At 37.7% G+C, this 16384-nt stretch overlaps 1 pseudogene; it reads left to right on the top strand.

Annotated features, from left to right (window-relative positions):
* Positions 1 to 15470: 15470 nt before the first annotated feature.
* LOC112302857 (large ribosomal subunit protein uL14 pseudogene) lies at positions 15471 to 15891 on the top strand (annotated as a pseudogene).
* The last annotated feature ends 493 nt before the right edge of the window (positions 15892 to 16384 follow it).

Raw genomic sequence — 16384 nt, 5'->3', positions numbered from 1 at the left:
ACGGGACATAAAGGAAGGAAAAATCAATTGGGATCTCACCAAATTAAAAAGCTTCTGCATGGCTAAAGAAAACAGTATTAAAATGAAAAGAATACCAACTACATGGGAAAACATATTTGCCAATGATACCTCAGACAAGGGTTTGATCTCAAAAATATATAAAGAACTCACACAACTCCACTCCAGGAAGACAAAAAACCCAGTTAAAAAATGGGCAAAGGACTTGAACAGACACTTCTCCAAGGAGGACATACTGAGGGCCCAGAGACATATGGAAAGATGCTCAGCATCACTAGCCATCAGAGAGATGCAAATTAAAACCACAATGAGGTGCAATCTCACACCAGTCAGTAGCCAACATAAACAAATCCACAAACAAATGTTGGAGAGGATGCGGAAAAAAGGGAACCCTAGTGCACTGTTGGTGAGAATGCAGACTGGTGCAGCCACTGTGGGAAACAGTATGGAATTTCCTCAGAAAACTAAAAATGGAACTGCCTTTTGACCCAGCAATTCTGCTGCTGGGATTATATTCTAAGAACCCTGAAACACCAATCCAAAAGAACCTATGCACCCCAATGTTCATAGTAGCCCAATTTACAATAGCCAAGTGCTGGAAGCAACCGAAGTGCCCATCAGTAAATGAATGGATCAAAAAACCGTGGTACATTTACACAATGGAATACTACACAGCAGAGATAAAGAAGGAGCTCCTACCCTTCAGGACAGCATGGATGGAACTGGAGAGTATCATGCTAAGTGAAATAAGCCAGGCAGTGAGGGACAAATACCATATGATCTCACCTTTAACTGGAACATAATCAACAAAAGAAAAATGCAAACAAAATATAACCAGAGATGTTGAAATTAAGAACAATCTGACAGTAACCAGAGAGGAGGTGGGAGGGAATAACAGGGGGAAGGGTTTTCTGGAACTACTATAAAGGACACATGAACAAAACCAAGGGGGAGAGTGGAAGCAAGTGGGGAGGTGGGTTTGGCTGGGGTTGGGGGGAATGGTGGGAGAAAATGCAGACAACTGTAATTGAACAACAATAAAATAATTTTTTAAAAAGAAAATTTTATCATTAAATTCTTATAAATTTAGATCATACATAAGAAGTTTTTAAAGGAGGACTGAAGACACATTTAGACACTCAATAACTCATTTTGAAGCTACTATCCCTTTTAGCTGGGTGGTAACCCTGCAGTTTGAGTGTAAATTTTTAAATTTTCGTGGTCTTCTATTTGCTTATTTTCCTTTGTTTGGTCTATGAATATTTCAGTGAGATATCACTTTTAAAGTAATCCTCCTTGACTTTACTTTAGTGTTTGAAAAAATGACTAAAGGAAGTTTAAGGTTGTGTTTTTCATCTGTGTGATTCAGATAAAAGATTAAAAGCAATAACTAGGGTGCAGCTCTCAACCTGTGTTCCTGTCTGTTGAATTTTAATGCCATGATAAGATTCTTGTTCAGATATAAGACAGATAAATAAATTCATAAATCCCACTGATGTCAGCAGGCTACGTCACTGCGGATGCATTATTTTCAGGCCAACATATCGCTGGTGTTTTACGTGATTGCTTTAGAGACTCCAGCCCACTGTGATTCCTTTGTGAAGCTAGTACACTTGCTTACCACACAAGGGTTCTGAACAGCAACTGGGGAAGCAAATAACAAAGTCAATGTGCAGCCTCAACAGACAATAGGTGGGTAAAAATGTTATACATGATACAGCACAATTTGCCTTCTCAATATTTTTAGACATTTTAGCAGATGCCACTGTTTTTCACTTCTCTCTCTTTGATTTTATCTTCTACTTTGGGATAGAGTAGGTGTTAGGACTGAGATGTAGGCTGTGAAACATGGAAACTTATGTAGCCTTTGGTCTGCAAATGCCAGTATTTTTGTTTCAAGAAGTGACTGTAATACTCCTCACCTGGATGGAAGAGAAAGGAGTGTGGCACTAACATCTGCCAAAGAAATTACAGGTGTAGGCAATTATTGGGATTGAGGGCACTAAGGAGAAACAATTATACACATTTTCAGCCTAATATGATGATAGCCTCAGGTTTCTGGATCCTTGCCAGGCCAATTGCCTGAGTTATAAAACTTGAGGCACCTGGATTTTAAAAGTTAAGCCACTCATATTTTAAGCTTGTTGACTGGCTCACTATAAAAGGAATGCAAAGTAAAGAATATAGCTTTTCTGGAAGCATGTTTCATAAATTATGCTACAAAAGCTTAATTTTTCAAATAGTTCTATGGCAGGTTTACAGTCTTCACTCTCGTTTGTGCGCTCAAAATTTGTTTATATATTTAAGATTTATTTATTCAAAAACAGACTACAAATATTTACTGTCTCCTCTCAGATGTTACATATGTAACTATGAATACAAGAATCACGACCCCTCGTAGATGTCACAGTGTAGGAAGGGCTGCATCTGCACACCAGTGATATACGTACACTGCGAGTCCTGAAGGATGTCGTGGGATTGTACAGTTGGGGACATCATTTGATTTTGAAAAGTATAGGGGAATGTTACTCAGAGAACTGGCTTTTAAGTTGAAGATTACAAGATAAGGAGCCCTGACCAGTGTGGCTTCATTGGTTGGGCATCGTTTGGCAAAGTGTAAGTTTGCCAGTTCAATTCCCAGTCAGGGCACATGCCTGGATTGTGGATTCGGTCCCGGTCTGGAATATACCAGAGGAAACTGATTGATATTTCTCTCTCACATGGATGTTTCTCTATCTCTCTTTCTCCCTCTTTTCCATCCCTCTAAAAATAATAAATAAATAAAATAAAAGAGAAAAGGACGCCAGATGAAGAGTAATAAAAAGTATTTCATGCACAGGCAATACCACATACAAAAGCTCCTAGGTAAGGAGAAACCTTTCACATAAGAAGAAATGAAAGAAGTACTCTGGGAGTAGGTCAAAATGAAAGAGGGAGTGTAGACTTAACAAGAAAGTAGAGATGAGGTCAGGGGTCAGATGAGTTTGCCCAGGACTCCATAAGTCATGCTAAGGAACTAGGCTTGATTCTAAAGATAATGAGTAACTGCTGAGAGATTTAAACATACAAGTTATAGAAGCAGTTCAATTTATTAACAGATATGAGCACCTACTGGATACCAGTCATTAGGCTGGTAAATGGGGTATAAGGTAAATATGAGATGGCCCCTGTCTTCAAGGAGCTCACCACTTTAAATGGGAAACAGATAAAATCTCCCATTGCAATAAAAACATTTAGATTTGAATAAAGGCATGAACCAAATGCCATAGAGAATCAGAGAAGAAACCCAGAAAGTGGTCTTTAACTTAGCCTTTAAGTGGATAGCTGGATGTGTCCAAGAAAGACAGTATTTGATTTAATTCTGGAAGAGCTTACAGGGTAGCTACATGGACCAAAGGTCAGAAGAGCCTTCCAGATAAAGAAAAAAGCAAGCCCAGAGACCTGTTTGACACACTTGGAGAATTGCCTCTAGGTTAGAATAAGTGGAGATAAGGATATGCGTAAGAATAAGGCAGGAAATGTGGCTGGAAAATTTTATGTAACACCTTCGCTCCAATAAGGTATGGGAGCTATTAAAGGATTTTCATGCTGAATCACCTTCCAATTTTAGTAAATATTCACCAAAAAGAATTCCAATTTTTCCTTTGCAGAAAAAAAGCCTTTAAGTGGGCCAGATCTCTGTACTACAAGTTACATTCTTAACCATTTTTGTCACTTTTCAAAAGTTTACAAGAATTTATACCTTGAAGCAAAATGTTAATTTATGCTTCAAGAAAAAGAACAGAAAAAATATATATCTTAAGGTGACCTCTTTTTCATTTTGGACCTGATTTCTTCATCAACCTGAAAAATGGAATAAATTTTCCAGAAAGACATCAAATACTCAACAGAGAAGAAGGAAATAGTCCCTATTTATCATGTTCCTGCAATCACTGCTGAGTGATGTATTGTGATTACAACTTTTCTTTTAATTGGCAGGCTTTGGGGATCCTATGGGAATTGGTGACAAGATGATGGATCAGTTTCTGCACATTGGCTGGTTGATCCAACAAACCTAAAGCAGATATTGACATTTGTCATTCAACATTAGAGCCCTACAGACTCCTGCGCTGATTAGTCAAATATTTCACTTCCCTTTAATTAATGTTTTAAGAGCAGAGCCTTGCAGTGATACTCAAGGGAGCAAAGTTTTACAATATAATGGAATAGAAAGTCTGAACAGGATCAGTTGAATGAGAAGAAGAGAGCATGGTGGGGGGAAAATCAATGACAATGTTTGAGCAGCTTAACCCTGTTGGCTCTTGCATTTTAATATATTATTTATGCATCATTTTGCCAGTGAGAAATTAGTATGATTAGCACTTTCTATTTATTGACTGCTCAACACAAATCGAAAAATGTTTACATGTATTTTTGTTTATTACCTTGAAGAGTTATTGACAAGAAAGGTCAGGAGAGGGACTCTGACTATCATATAAACAGAAAGAATTGTATCCTAAAGGGGGGGAAAAAAGCATAAATGAACAGAAATATATTTCTCATTATGCTGTGAAGCAAAAGGAAACTATTTTATTTCCAGAGAAAAGCCTTTTCAAATAGGTGGTCAGAAAGGAGCTTTGAAGTTTGACATGAGTCTAATCTCATTCTTTAGTTAATAGTCAAGGATTTTCAAAGCGTCCTTATGATGTTGGCAAAAAGATCTTCACCTCTTCTGTGACTCTCCGTATCTGATTGTTCTGAGGTTGCCTCCACCATAAAACTTCAATCATGTTCTGTTTTGAAAAAAAGTTGCAAGCTAATCACATAATAAAGACAGTGAAACAGATGCTGAAGGATGAATGCAGAAAAGGGGTTAGATATCTACTTTAAGCACCTTAAAAACTCAGAGATACAGAGGGATTATTTAGGGAAAGTTAATGTTGGAGTCTAATGCTTATGAATAACAAATCTACAAAGATCTCTGCTGTTTTTAGTAATTGTAGAAACAGGGAACAAATGTAGGATCCTGGATCTGGGAAGGATTTCCAGTTGCTCTCTCTCGGTATTTGGCAAACTGGAGAAAATGTACTCTGGAGAAAGAAAGATTTGTATTTGAGTCTCAGGTACTTTAATATCCAGTAAGTAACTTTGGGCAAGACTTAAAAAATTGAAGCACCCTAGAGATTTTGTGGGGTTCAGAAAGTTCCTCTTTCTCTCTTTCTGTCTCTCACTATCTACCTATCACCTATCATCATCTATCTAAGTGCATGTTAATTGTCCTTCCCATCTGATGCAGACCCCAGCCCTCAGGGCCATGTGTTGTTGAAGCAGGGTGCAGCCAAGATGAGGGCCCCAAGAAGGGATTTGTAATGGGGTCCAGGACTCAGGGTGCCCAGGACATATTAGAAAAATGTATGTAGGATGTCTTCACCCCCACAGGCCTGAGTCAAGGGGGATGGGACACATGGAACAGGGCCATTCAGAGCTGTTTTGGGTAGCAAGAGCTTTGCAGCTAACCCCTGGCACAGTCATTTAACATATCTATAACCTTTAACTGGTTTCATGGATGTGTTAAGTAGCTGTGGCCATGCTTTGAGCCAGGGGGATGGGACCAAATTCCACCCAGGATGGGACTGGGAAGCAACTCCCCCTGGTTACAGGGCCTGCGTGAGAGCGTGGAGATGATTGGCTCCATGCCATGGGGCCACACCTGCCCAGACTTACTATGGCAGCCCAGAAAAGCTGGAAGAATACAGGGATGCTGGCAGGTGTAGCTGACTGTAGGAGGAGTCAGAAATGGGGCTGCAAAGGAAGATGGGCACTGGGATTTAAACCTAGGCCCGGCAGCCATAGAAAGGAGAGAGACCACGCGGCTTCAAAGAGTAGGGAGGACCACAAGGTTATGGGGGAGAAAGAAGAGACCATGCAGCTCTGAAGGAAGGAGTGAACCACGAGGCTCTGAAGCAAGTAGATAGATAGAGGTCCATGTGGTTCTGAAGTGGGGAAAAGGACCACGCGGTTCTGAAGGAGAGTAAAGAGGACCACGAGGTTTTGGAGTGCTTCTTCTTGCCACGCGGCTTAGGCAGCAGGAGAGACTTTGCAGCCATAGAGAAAGGGGAGAAAGGACTCTTGCTGCTGGGCCATGAGAAGGTGCCACATGGCTTTGGATTAACTGGAGATTGCAGCAGCCACACAGCTGATGGTGCTGGGAGCCTGAATCACGGACTTCTACTTCTTTTCCTGAGACACGGTACCCCGGACTGGGCACAGGGAGAAGGAAGGACTGTGCATCTGTGGGTATTCTAGAGGACTTTAGTATCTTACTGAAGACATTAGGTCATTATTCTAAGTTTGTGTAACTTTTGAATAAACAATTCCTTTCCTTTTCACCAGTCTCTGGCATTGAGAGACGTCTTTCCTCTGGCGGCGGGCATTGCGAACCTAGCAGGTGGGCGTGGGGGGAAGGAACCTCCAGAGACAGAAAGGCGGAATCCTTTCTGTAATAATTTATCGTGAACCACCACCACCCCCCTTGCTCTGTAACATTGTGGCTGCAATGAACAAATTCCCACGGACTACAGAAGTCCTATGGAGAAAAAAGGATGGCATGGCCACTCTCTGAGTGAGAGGGCCGAGACCCTTGCCTGGACAGGCTTTTATTGCTTTTCTGAGCACATTTACTATGCACAGGTTCGCTTTAGGTGGTTACATTTTAGCAAAAACAAAGGAGAGGATGTTGCTAATTACATCAAAGAAGAAGGATATTTGCAAATGCAAAGGGAAAAGTGGCTGAACTGGTTAAACTCATCCTTGGGAGTTTAGCATAGATTTTAGGAAGTTACTTTAAAGACAGGCAGTAAATAAATGCTTGCTGCCTCAATTCAGGGTGAGGGAGTTTTAGTAAAAGCAAGCCTTATAGCAGCCTAGGTACAATGCAGGCCTGATTCCCCATGGGAGAACCTATCCGTGGGCATAGGTCCTGTGTGCCAGACCTCACTCCCCACTGGCCTTTCTGAGTGGGGGCTGGACTACATTTCCCACTGCCACACAGAACAGTCCACTATACCCATCATCTTCCCATGTGCTTGTTCCTCCTATTGATTATTTTAATGAGACTGATGGATCAAAGGATCATAACACCTCCTATTGTTGCTAATTAAGCCTCCAACTTTCACAGAATATGAGAGCATGACTTTTATTCTTATTGAAACAAACACTGGATTCAGGAAAGGATTATAGATTTGGAAATCACGTTTTTGAACAATAAATGCTTAACATTCATATCCTCTTAGGAAAATATTCAAAGAGAGTTTCTTGCAATATAAAATTACATTTTTTCTTTCCCTAAGAAAGAACAAAACATCTCTATTCCTGGGATATGCTCTTCTGAAACCTAGTCCTGATCAACCAAATGAATGTGACTGTTTGACATCTATGGTTGTCTGAAGTTGGAGAGCAGACCGCCACAACAAAAATCATTATGCAAAACCAACATGGCACAAAACAGTCAGTACGAACAAGTGTCATAGATTTCATTCTTTACAACATCCTGAAGAGAGCCCTAAAATCAATTATGTGTAGTTATTTTTAAACATAATTTTCATTTTATCAGAGAACTATACATATAGACACATTTTTAAAAAAAATCAATTAATAGTACAAAACTTACAATAAAAATTACCACTATCCTATTTTCAGGTGCATCTACTTTCAACTTTTGATTTCCCCATGTTATTTATACCTATAATACTAAATAACATCATAATTGTGCTATTTCTTGTTTTTTAACTTTAGTCATTATTTGTTGATTTTCTATTTCAGAGGATTAAAATTCAGATCTTTTATTGTATGTACACAAAATTAAACACTTTCCCTTTTCCTATTCTTATCAAAACAAACATATCACCATTTTGTCTAAATCAATATTCAGTGTTTATTATAACTAGGGGAATCTTATTCACAGAAGATATACACAATCAACTATATTATGATTACCCATATTTTTCTTACACAACACTTTGTTTTCCCTGATGCTAACTACTGTGTGCACACATAGAGTGAGAGTGCAAGAGCAAGAAGGGGATAGAGAGAATGAATCTATATACTGGCTGCTAATTTTGGCAACTGTAGCTCTTACCTGTCTTTCATGACCCATATTAAGTAGATTAGGTAGCTATTTATTGGTAGAAGAAATTTTGCAGGTACAATTTTTTAGATGAGGAAGGCTAGCTTAAAGACTATTTGGAAATGTATTCTTATATTTAACCTGATATTTCACAATGGTGGAATCAAATTTAGTCTTGGAATAAGGTGATAGCTTTCCCTGATCTTGACCAATTCCTTCCTTGTTATTTGATATGGAAAATTGATGTTTCTTTTTTTCAGTATTAGCATAGAAGTCTATGGATAATAATCTTCAACACTGTCCTCCAGTGTCCACTTCCTCAAACCAGATGACCGACCACTCTCAAGTTCGTACTATCTAAAAATTCTAGAACTCTTACTGATGCTTCATAGTTTGAATGTAGCTTATTTTCTCTGTCATTCCTTTTGTAATTTAGACTTGAAAATGAGACAATAATTTTCTGTAGCAATTTAAAGACAAACATAGATGGAAAGGGATTCAGAATGTGACTTAGTAGGACCTGAGGATCTCAGCAACCGTTGATGCAGAAAGAGTCAAATGCCAAAGCAGGAAAAACCATTGTTATTACCTAAAGATGTGGATTGCTTCTCTGTGTCCTCACTACTTACATGCCACTCATCACCTGGACTTTGTAATCTGCTGCTAGGAAACCCAGACCTACTGAAGGTGAGAAGCACTGGTCCAGGTGGGTACCATGTTTTACTTAGCAGAGAACTAAAACTATTCAAGTATTTTTCTTTATCCAGATTAGTCAAAGAAAGGTTGGGACTTGGCACAAAGGGAAAGAACGGAAAGTTATTATTAAAACAAAAAGGAAATCCCCAGGCAAAAGGAAAGTCAATATGTATTAAACTAGCATAGTTTTGGAATGGCAAGATGCTCATTATGACTTAAGAATAGAGTGCAGGTTGAGGGTAAAGCCAAAGATGTAAGCAAGGAAGAAATAAGTGATGGAGGACCTCAAATGCTTTGCTAAGGACTTCAGACTTTATGTTGTAGGTAGTTTGGGATCCATTAGAATGTGTTAAGGAGCAGAATTATGTAATCCATGGTACGTTTTAGGCAAATTAATCTTTCTACGCTTGGAGGAAAAGAGAATGGAGAAACAGACTAATCGAGAGATATGGCCTCGTCTCTAAAAGCTCATGAAGATTTGAATTAAATAACAAAAGTAAAAGTTGAAAAGATGAGATACATTGGAACTGTTAAGGATATAAAATGTTAGGCTTGTGTGGCTTGATGGTAGAAATGACTGGACAATGCAGCTGTTCAGGAAAAGTAAGTCATATGATTCTAGTTTAGTTCTGTGGCTAGTAGAGTAAGCTTATTTCAGAATCTAGTGGGCTTCATTGTATCCCCTGAAATATATGTTCTGTAAAAATTATTACCAAAAAATGACATCACATGGATAGAGAAATGACATAAAATGTAATTTTTTTTCAAGGACTGTGTCAGTCCTTCCTTTCTTCTTCCTAAAGAAATTTAAATTCTACCCAATAATTAATCCTTCTCCTATGTAGCCCTGGTGACTCAGGATGCTGACCTCACTACTAACTCTGGATATAAGTTCTGATTAATCAAATTAGTGCATGGTATTTACCTGGTGGCTCTTATTGATCACAGTGTGGCCCAATCAATTAGATGGAAAAAAAATTATATTCTATATTTGAGGGAATTAACTCTCTTACCTTCCCTCCTTCATTCATGCATCAGCTTGTCCCTCTCCCCTTTGCCTAACTTGAAGGTAAGGCACAAGTTTTTCCCATTTTCTGTTAGCAGTCATCTATGACCAGGAAGAGAACTAGTCTGAAAGTAAGGCAATGTATGAATGATAAATCACAGATTTATACACAATCTAGCTCCTTTTTGATATCTGAGCTACTAAATCAAGCAGCTCTAAAGCTCGCCCTACTTATGTACTTAATGTTATATGAGATAATAAATGTCTTTTTGTTTAAGCCAAAAAAGTTCAAATCATCACCTCTGGTATTTGTTACCTTATTTGCAAATGGGCTCTTTGTCGATGCAATTGCTTGAAATGAAGTCATACTGGATTAGTGTAGGCCCTGAGCTAATGACTTCTGAGGCCCTGTTAATAGCTTGAGTTTAGGCCTCAGACCACAAGAACTGTGAGACAATACATTTTTGTTGTTTTAAGCCACCCATTTTATGGCAATTTGTTATGGCAACTATCCACAATTTTTGTAGGATCTTTTTATAAATCTGTCTCATTAATGTAAGGATAGATTGTCTAGAGCTTGTAATTCTACTCATTTTTTCCTCCTTCTGGCTGTGAGGAGAAGAAGAGGTTTCCCTGTTTTATACTATTTAGTCTCTCATTGTGAGTGAGGAAGGATATGGATAGTCTTAGTTTTCTGCACTCAGGATGGAATGTTACAATGGCTGGAGCACAAAACAAAACAACGTTGTGTTTGAGATATAGTCCTAAAAGCACGGGGAATGGTTCATTTTACCAAATAAAAGTTCTCCTAATAAGATTAACAAATAAAAAATAAATTAATCAAAAAATAATTAACCTCTAATGTGATAAGCAGGAGTTTCATCTATAAGATAAATCAAACAACTTTGGAATATTAAAGTTTGATGATTGATATTTTATAGTTTGTTTAATTGAGCTATAAAACCTGTTAAAGAAACTAATTGTCATTATTACCTTTTATAGTCATATACTCCATACACAGTCCCTTAATCATTATTTGATTAAGTTAAATTTACCATGTCCATGAAAAATGACCTCTAGAATATCTTTAAATTTCTGATGTTTGCATAGGCTTACACACTCACTTTCTGATTTAAAGCCTCTGTGGATTCCTTGTTTATTTCACCCTGTTTTTACTCATTACAATTTCATATCTGTTCATTTGCTTGCAATATGCAAATAGCCACTTTCTTGTCATTTTTACAGGGAGGGAGAGTTGTGCTTCTTGAATGCTGTTATTGATTTCTCTGTGAATCTGTACAATTCTATTTAGATGTGATTGTTTATTATTATTTCAGGTTTTAATTTTCTTGCTTTTGGGAAGAAAACCCTAGAAGTGCTCCCCGATTAATGAAAATGTTTATGTTGAAAGAATGAGATGCTGGCACATTTACACTGTCTGTAGCATACCATTTACATAATACGTAACAGGCACATACACAGTTGGGTCTAGAGGTGTGCTTAGGTGAAAATGTATGTGAAGTATGAAAAAATGCATATTCAGGTTTCTGTAATTATGTTCAGTGTAGAGTTAGAATATACAAATTTTGATTTCTGCCAAGAGAGTAAACTAGCAAGTGTTCCTGGCTATTACCACATCCCCCTGGGAATCAACCTGGGGGGGAAAATGCTAGAAGTGAGAGAGTAAAGCATGGAACTTAGGAACCAACTCCAAAACATAAAACTGTGGGAGTGACTGAATACCAGCTTGCGTTGGTGTGTGTTGGGGAGAGGTAGCAGGCACTCCCTGGGAGGAAGGTCAGTGGGCAATAGTGGGAACAGGTTGAAGGAAAATAATTAAAGTCCTGCTCCTATCTTTTCCCCTTAAGGCTTTGGGGCTATTGTTACCTGTCCCTTCAAAGCAGAGAGCAGCAGCAACATTTCAGTGACATTCACTTAAATGTAAGTGTGCAATAAAAACTACCTTAGGCACATAAGGCTTCAGAAGTTATAGTGAAAAAGTAATTGCATTAGAAAATCTCTAAAGTTTGCAAATATTTAGAGAAACAGCTTTAAGAAGTGATACAAAGGGATGGAAAGTAAATGTGGTCAAGTATAAATATTTAGGTAAAGGTAATTGTGGTCTTTAAATTGTAAAATATTACAATTAGTGAAATAAAAACAAATACAACAGGATATTAAATTAGCTATTTGTTTTCCATGAATCACTTAGTGTCTAGGCTGTGGGTTTCTCTTAGGTTTTTTGTTTTTCCTTAAAAGGCTAAAATACCGAAAGCCATTTGTTCCCTTCTCTACTCTACCAGCCCATATACCCTTTCTTTTTGTCCCTTTTTCCCCATTACATTGGAAGAACATGAAGGGAGTTACTATATTTTTGTAAAGTATGCAGCTTCAAAAATGGTAGAAATCAATTAGCAAATGTATCCTTTTAGTTTGCTAAGGCTGCCATAGCAAAATACCATAGAGCAATTGGGTAAAGCAATGAAAATTTATTTTCTCACAGTTCTAGAGGCTTGAAGTCCAACATACAGTGTGAACAGGTTTGCCTTCCTCACAAGGCCTCGTTCCTTGTGTTGTGGACGGCTGCCTTTTTGCTGTGACTTAACATGGCCTATTCTCTGCTCTTCTTCTTATAAGGACACCAGTCTTATTCTATCAGGGCCTCACCCTTGGGACCTCATTTAACCTCAATTGCCTCTTTAAAGACCTGTATCCCAATATTATTACATTCTGAGGTACTGAAGGTTAGAACTTCAACATACAAGATTTAAAGGAATACAATTCAGCCCACAGTAGTCCTGTTTAATAAACCTTTGCATGTAGGAGTGAAATGCTCATGCAAAGATACCATTCTTGAGATCCATGAGTATCAGACACTTTGCTAAAGTATTTACATGTACATTATCTCATTTAATCCTCACAATAAGCCTGTGAAATAGCAACTATTTTTAATCCTAATTTTACAGTTGAGAAAACAGAACATGTAGGTATCTACCTAAAGTCAAATAGGCAGAGAATGAGGAAATCAGGATTCAGTCCCAGGCAGACTGATTCCAGCACCCATCCTCTAATTTCCCAATCATATGCTCCTTTCTCAAAGCTATGGAGACACACAAGTGTTTAATTCACTTCACACACAGTTTTGTTATGGATGTTCACTGTGAGAATCAAGATGCTGGCTCAGTGCCTGTGACTTTTTGTTTGTCCTATTCATTTGTTGCTTTCAATTTTACTTCACACAAATGAGTGAAATCTTATGTTCTTGACCTTCTGTCTGACTTATTTCACTTAGCATAATATTCTCAAGATCCATACCCATAGACAGACAAAAGTATGAGGGTTACCATAGGGAAAGGGGGCTGAGGGAAAGTAGAAGAGGGTAGTGGAAGTCAAATATATGGCAATGGAAGGAGATCTGACTTTGGGTTGTTAACATACAATACAATATACTTATGATGTGTTATAGGATTGTACACTTGAAACCTATATAATTTTATTAATAAATGTCAACCCAATAAATTTAATAAAAATTTTTAAATAAAAGATCCTTGCTCAGAGAACGCTGGCTTTGAGTTCTTTCTTTACCTGAGCTGAGGAGTTGTTTTGAGAGACTTTAAAGATAGGCTTCAGCAGAACAGCTTTCTGTGCAAGATAGTTATACCAACCAAATACACCCCAATGTTCATAGCAGCATTATTTACAATAGCCAAGTGCCGAGAACAGCCTAAGTGCCCATCAGTAAATGAGTGGATCAAAAACTGTTGTACATTTACACAATGGAATACTACACAGCAGAAAGAAAGAAGGAATTTCTACCTTTTGCAACAGCAGGGATAGAACTGGAGAGTATTATGCTAAGTGAAATAAGCCAGGCAGTGAAAGACAAATACCATATGATCTCATCTTTAACATGAACCTAACCAACAAAACAAACAAGCAAGCAAAATAGAACTAGAGACATGGAAATAAAGACAAATGACAGTGACCAGAGGGGCAAGGGGAGGGGAATAATGGGGAAAAGAAGGGGAAGGGTCAAGTCAAGGAACATGTATAAAGGACACCTGAACAAGGACAATGGTGGGGAGGATTGAATGTGGGAGAGGAAGGGTGAGCAGAGTTTGGGGAGAGTAATGGGAGAAAATGGGAACAATTGTAATTGAACAGCAATAAATTTTTTTTAAAATAAACTCACTTTGGAGAGTCAATGGGAGATGAGTTGAGAGCAAGTTTTTCCTGTTTTCATCATTAAAGAAAATGAAATATGTGTGTCAGAACACAAGATCAGAAGCAGATAAAGGAGGAGTGCAGCTTGCTTTGGTCCATGAGCTCAACAAGGTGCAATGTTGAGGTATGTGTCTTGGGAGAAAAGATCTGAGAGAATAAACTTCTTTAGAGGTAAAGATTGTTTCCTGAAGTTTAGCTATTCTATTTTGGGCTTGGATGGAGAAGTGATAAACATTTCTTTCTGTTTTAGCAGGCTATGGAATAAAACTCAGAGTATAAACAGAAGGCGTTATCACATTTCTTGCCATCAGTTGTCAAAACCAAATGAGAGCTAACTAAACTCATTAAAAAAATACAGGCATTATTTTGGCCTGTTCAGGAAAAATGATGTTGGGGTTTAATTTAAATAGGGAAACACTCTTTGGGAAATGTTACTTCAGTCTTCAAGTACTTTGCAAGAATTACTTTGCTTAATGTATTATATGAGGTATCTGAAATAGAAAGCTAGTGAGTGTTTTCTCCCTAAACTTAACCTCAAACTCCAAAATTAGGCCTTTGTGAATATATGTGATTTTACGGTCTTTACATTTTATAACTGGAATATCTATGTATGCAAAAGATACTCCACTGAATTAATGACTCATTTCTAAAGAAAGACCTCCATGGAATGGTAGGTAGTGTGAATGTCTTTAAACAAATTTTGTAAGGATCATGGTTTACTTATGAATATATTTTCTTTGTAAAAGTTAATACACAAAAAAGCATATGATGAAAAATGTGTCAGTTCCTCTGCACATTTTCCATAGTCACACTCTGCTTAATTTCATGTGTCATTTTCTAATGATTTTTCTATGCTCCTATTTATGGATATACATATCTGCTTTTTAAGTCAGCTGTATTGAGGTATAATTGATTTGCAAAAGCTGTTTATACTTAAGGTATGCAAACTGTTGAGTTTGGACATATGCATACACTAACATTACCATCTCCACAAGCAAAGTAATCAACCTATCCACCACATCCCAAAGTTTGCTTGTGCCCCTTTGTTTTTTTTGTTTGTTCATTTGTTTTGTGGTAAGAACACATTAGTTTTAATTTCTTAACAGATTGTAATGTACAATAACTTACTGTTCACTATTGACCTCTAGGACTTACACATCTTTTGTAACTGCAACTGTCTACTCATGGAACAACAATGCTCTGTATCCTTCTCTCCTGTCCCCTGGCAACCATCAATCTTCTCTAATTCTTTTAGATGCCTCACATAAGAGAAATCAAGCTGTATTTATTCTCCTTAAATACTTAAATGACTTATTTCTCTTAGCATAATGTCTTCCAGGTCCACCTAAGTTGCTGAAAATGGTTTGAGTTCTTCATTTTTAAGATTGATCAATATTCAGTTGGGTTTCTCTGGCATTCAAGATGGCCAAGCAAGGACATGGTGGGTCCTCCAGTGCAAAATTCTGGATTTTCCTGGGTCTTCTTCCAGTAGGAGCCATGATCTACTGTTGACAATGCAGGCACCAAAAATCTATATATCATCTTGTAAAGAGGAACAAGAGACAACTGAACAGACTTCCTGACGCTGGTATGGGTAACATGGTGATGGCCACAGTCAAAAAAGGCAACCAGAGCTCAGAAAAGAAGTACACCCAGTGGTGGTAATTCGACAACGGAAGTCTTAGTGGAGAGAACATGGCATGCTTCTTTATTTTGAAGATAATACAGGGACCATAGTAAACAATAAAGTGGAGATGACATGTTCTGCCATCACAGGACCAGCTGCAAAAGAGTGTGCAGATTGTGGCCTAGGGCTGCACCTGACACTTGCAGCATTGTATGATTCTCTGGGTTATTTACCAAAAAAAGACATTAAAGATTACTTCCTCTCTCCCACTCTCCAAAACATTCAATTGTATACATATACTACCCAAAGTGAATTACAGTCAATATACCTCAAAATGGTATATTTTCAGAATCTCAATGGTATATTTTACAGAAATATAAAAAAATGTATATGGAACCACAGAACACCTAGAATATTAAATTAAAAAGAACAAAGCTGGAAACATTATACTTCCTGATTTCAAAATATGAGATATAACTAAAATAATTAAAATAGTGTGTAACTGGCATAAAGACAGCCAAATAGACCAAGTGAACAGAATAGGGAGCCCAGAAATAAACTCATGCATATATGGTCAACTGCTCTTCCATGCAATGGGAAAAGGCTATTTGGTAATTAAGTGGTCTTGGAAGGTTATTTAAACTCTCTGTAACTTGATTATATCATTTGCAAAATGGGGCAAAAAAGACTGTTCATTGTATAAAATTGT

Source organism: Desmodus rotundus, chromosome 1, assembly GCF_022682495.2.
Source record: "Desmodus rotundus isolate HL8 chromosome 1, HLdesRot8A.1, whole genome shotgun sequence".
In the NCBI taxonomy this organism is placed as follows: domain Eukaryota; kingdom Metazoa; phylum Chordata; class Mammalia; order Chiroptera; family Phyllostomidae; genus Desmodus; species Desmodus rotundus.
The sequence above is the reverse complement of the archived record's forward strand: the minus strand, read 5'-3'. Positions and strand labels throughout refer to the sequence as shown.